Genomic DNA, 3,890 nt, shown 5'->3' on the forward strand with positions numbered 1-3,890 from the left:
AATACTTCATCCATGGAGGAGCAGTTGACAAACTTGACGGAAGCAATCGCTGGCTTGACTAAATGCATGCAAAATCAAGAGGCTAGAATCGATAAGCTAACAGCCAGGGTGGGAATATTGATGGAAGAAGAATCCACCCATGCACCCGGCAAGCTCCCAGAGGTGCTAGAGAGTGACTTTCCCCCAAGACAAGCAGCATCCACTAAGGCTATCCCTGTCTCATCTGAAGGGATGATTCCAATCGATCAATTGAAGGAGTTCATCGAAGGAACCATTAAGAACAAATATGAAGTTGCTGCCAAATCCTCCCTTACATATGCAAAGCCGTACACTGCAAGGGTCGATATGTTGAAGATACCTGCTGGCTATCAACCTCCGAAGTTTCAACAGTTTGATGGTAAAGGTAACCCAAAACAACATATTGCGCACTTTGTGGAGACATGCAATAATGCTGGGACTTATAGAGATTACCTCATCAAGAAGTTTGTCCGCTCGCTAAAAGGAAATGCTTTTGACTGGTACACGAACCTCGAGGCTGGATCTATCGATAGCTAGGATCAACTAGATCAAGAGTTCCTCAATCGCTTTTATAGTACGAGACGTACTGTGAGTATGATAGAACTTACAAATACTCGTCAACGAAAGGGGGAACCAGTTATCGACTTTATCAATCGGTGGAGGAATGCAAGCCTCAACTGCAAAGACAGGCTTAGTGAAGCTTCGGGCATAGAGATGTGCATCCAAGGCATGCATTGGGGGTTGCGCTACATCTTGCAAGGTATCAAGCCTGGCACGTTTGAAGAACTTGCAACTCGTGCCCATGACATGGAATTGAGCATGGCCTCCGCTGGAAATGAAAGGCTGCCCATCTACGAACCTCGTAAAGGGAATGACAAGCAAGAAGTCAGGAAGTGGGGCAAGTTCGTAGCCAAGTCTGAAACCAAAGAAGCTATGAATGTCAACACGTCACCTATGAAGTTCACGACGAAGGTGAGCAAGAAGCAGAGTATGAAATCCACTTCTTTCCATGATAAGCCAAGTGGAAAGTTGACTCTAAAGGAAATGCAAGAGAAAGAGTACCCATTTCTGGATTCTGATGTGCCAGCCATTTTCGAAGAACTCCTCGAGTTAAATCTTATTGAGCTTCCGGAGATGAAGCGACCAAATGAAGCTGGGAAAACAAATGACCCAAATTACTGCAAATATCACCGACTTGTAAGCCACCCTCTGGAGNCATGGCGCGCCAAGTCAAGCGGAAGAGCCAATATGATCATGCCACGTGTCAAAATGACAAGGCATGCCCAGTCACACTGAAAGGCCAATGAAATCGTGCCACGTGTGCAAGTGACATGTTCTGGCCAATCAAATGCGGCCATGTCACTCTTCAATTTGATTGGTCGGAAAGAGTTTGTTCTTATCATGACTCTTCCCTTCAACAACTATAAATAGGGGTCTTCATAACTCAGAAAAGACACCAGAAGTTATAACAAGAAGCAAGAAAGAGCTCGTGGATCAAACACCGCAAATTCCTCCACAAGTTTCAAGCTTCAAGCAATCAAGTTCAAGTTCAAGCAATCAAGTTCAAGTTCAAGAAATCAAGTTCAAGTTCAAGAACGAAGAACAGATCAAGTATTCAAGCTCAAGAACGAGGAAGAATTCAAGCATTCAAGATCAAGAACAAAGTCAAATCAAATACAAGGCGTTCAAGATCAAAGATACTTGTTCGTGATAAAATTTGTGGCAACAATCAAAGTGTTCGCGACGGATAAATCAAATTCAAATTCAAGATCAAGCTCAAAGGCCCTTGAATTTATACTAGAAAAGTAGAATTAGAGGAATCATAGAGATTGTATACTCAAATATTTGAAATAAAATACTACGATTGTTGCGATATTTTTCGGTCTTGATTTTATTTTCTCGACGCAAATTTATTGTCTACAGTTATACCCCGTAATCTTAGAAAGAACAAGTCGTCCACAAACTTGACTTATAATGAGTGATATCATTAAAGTTGAACTTTATTATTGGTGAGGTTATATGCAAACTTAACTATGTTAAAATGATATATTACTTTTTAGTATATAAGTAATATTCTCATTTTTCAACCTTTATTTTTTGTGATTCCATGTAGTTGCTCAAATTTTTTCTTCTTCATTTAGCATAATTGTGCTATTATTCTAGTTTTGAAACTACTCCTCCTAATATTAGAAATAATGAATCATTAATAAACTTAGCATATAATGAGTGATGTTATTAATTAAAATAGGATATCACTGTTGAATGAGGTTATAAACTTATGTTTTCCTTTGAATTATGTTTACTTAAATTATGTTGAAACTTATTTTATGTTATGTTGTAATTTTACATAAGAGTATTACGTTAAAAAAATTTTGGATTTTGGATTTTATGCTATATATTCGCTTTCATTTTGTTTGCCTTAGTAGTATTCACTTATTAATCCAGATCGTATGCCATTCATTTTTCAATTAAAGTTGATAGATTATTTTTTCGTAAAATATTTGAGTAATGTTATTACGGTATATTTATAAATATTAATTATTTTATCAAGCATGCAGTCCATGATGTTCTTACATTAAAGTAAAATATTATTAATTTAAAAAAAATATATCAATTAATTTTACAATATTAGTTACAAAATATATGATAAGTAACTAATATTTTCAAGAAGCAATATCTATTTTAAATGTCAAATTTAATATTATTTATAAATGCATATATTTGTTAAATCTTAACTTTTAATTTTTGATAATTAATTTATATTTAAAATTTAATCTGATTGTGTAATTACACTTGTGCAACTAAACAGTACACTTGTAATTACATTATGACAAACAAACAGGTCATTGTAATTACAATACAGTGTAATTATTAGGCTGTGTAATTACTACCATAATAATTATACCAATTACAGTTACCAGGTGGCTTTTCAAACAGACCCTGTTTCAAGAATTAGTTTGATTTCATATGAAAAAGAAGCTCTTCATTTTCATTTCTTTATTTGCTTGCTTGATTTGCCAATATTTGGTTGAGATTTGCAGTATATCCTCTTTATACAATGTAATAACACCTGTCTATGTAACTATGTGGTGGCACCTGCAACATTCAATCTTTAGATTCGCCACTATTTTTTTTTTTTTTACTTGTTGGATATATATTTAAAGATTAGAAAACATATCAGCAATAATAAACCCAGTGTAATCCTACAAGTGGGACATAAGAAAAATTATCAATGTGTTATTTTCTCTCAGGGTGGATAATTTGATCTTACTAAAATCTTACTCAGGACTTAAGCATTCCTAACAAAGTAATATGGAATTAGCGTTAGTTTTAATTGCTCCGTAGGATGATTATGTATCGATACTGTAATTCGTTTATAAATATTGGCACCAATCGGTTAGCATCTCTTCCGTTGTAGTCTAGGTGGTTAGGATACTCGGCTCTCACCCGAGAGACCCGGGTTCAAGTCCCGGCAACGGAACCCTTTTTTACTCACTTTTAAGTAATTAAAGTCCTCCAACTATTTCGTATACTTTATTATCCTGAAAATAATAAACACATAACTAAGATGTCATGTGATAACTATAAACTCTAATTAAATTGCTTTCAAATGACAAACCATGCAATCGTAAATTTTTAAATTTAAACTTTCTCTTATAATCTTACATGTACTTATATTTTAACTTTAAATTGCTTCTATAATTTCTCCTATTATCTCAGTCGAAAAACAACCTACTAGAATTCCAAACGCCATTTGAAGCCATGCAACAGTAAAATTTTACTTTATTAGATAGCTTCTGTAACTTTCTCCTGTAATCTCATTCGAGTGACAAACTACTAGAATTCTAAGCGCACACTGCGGGACTATTTTT

The 3,890-nt window shown here is 34.9% G+C and overlaps 1 non-coding gene across 1 annotated transcript; it reads left to right on the top strand.

Moving 5' to 3' along the window:
- The first annotated feature begins 3,426 nt into the window (after positions 1-3,426).
- On the top strand, positions 3,427-3,499 carry TRNAE-CUC. Its single transcript has one exon. It is a non-coding gene; the product is annotated as a tRNA-Glu (tRNA).
- Positions 3,500-3,890: the final 391 nt, after the last annotated feature.

Source organism: Nicotiana attenuata, unplaced genomic scaffold, assembly GCF_001879085.1.
Source record: "Nicotiana attenuata strain UT unplaced genomic scaffold, NIATTr2, whole genome shotgun sequence".
NCBI classification, from domain to species: domain Eukaryota; kingdom Viridiplantae; phylum Streptophyta; class Magnoliopsida; order Solanales; family Solanaceae; genus Nicotiana; species Nicotiana attenuata.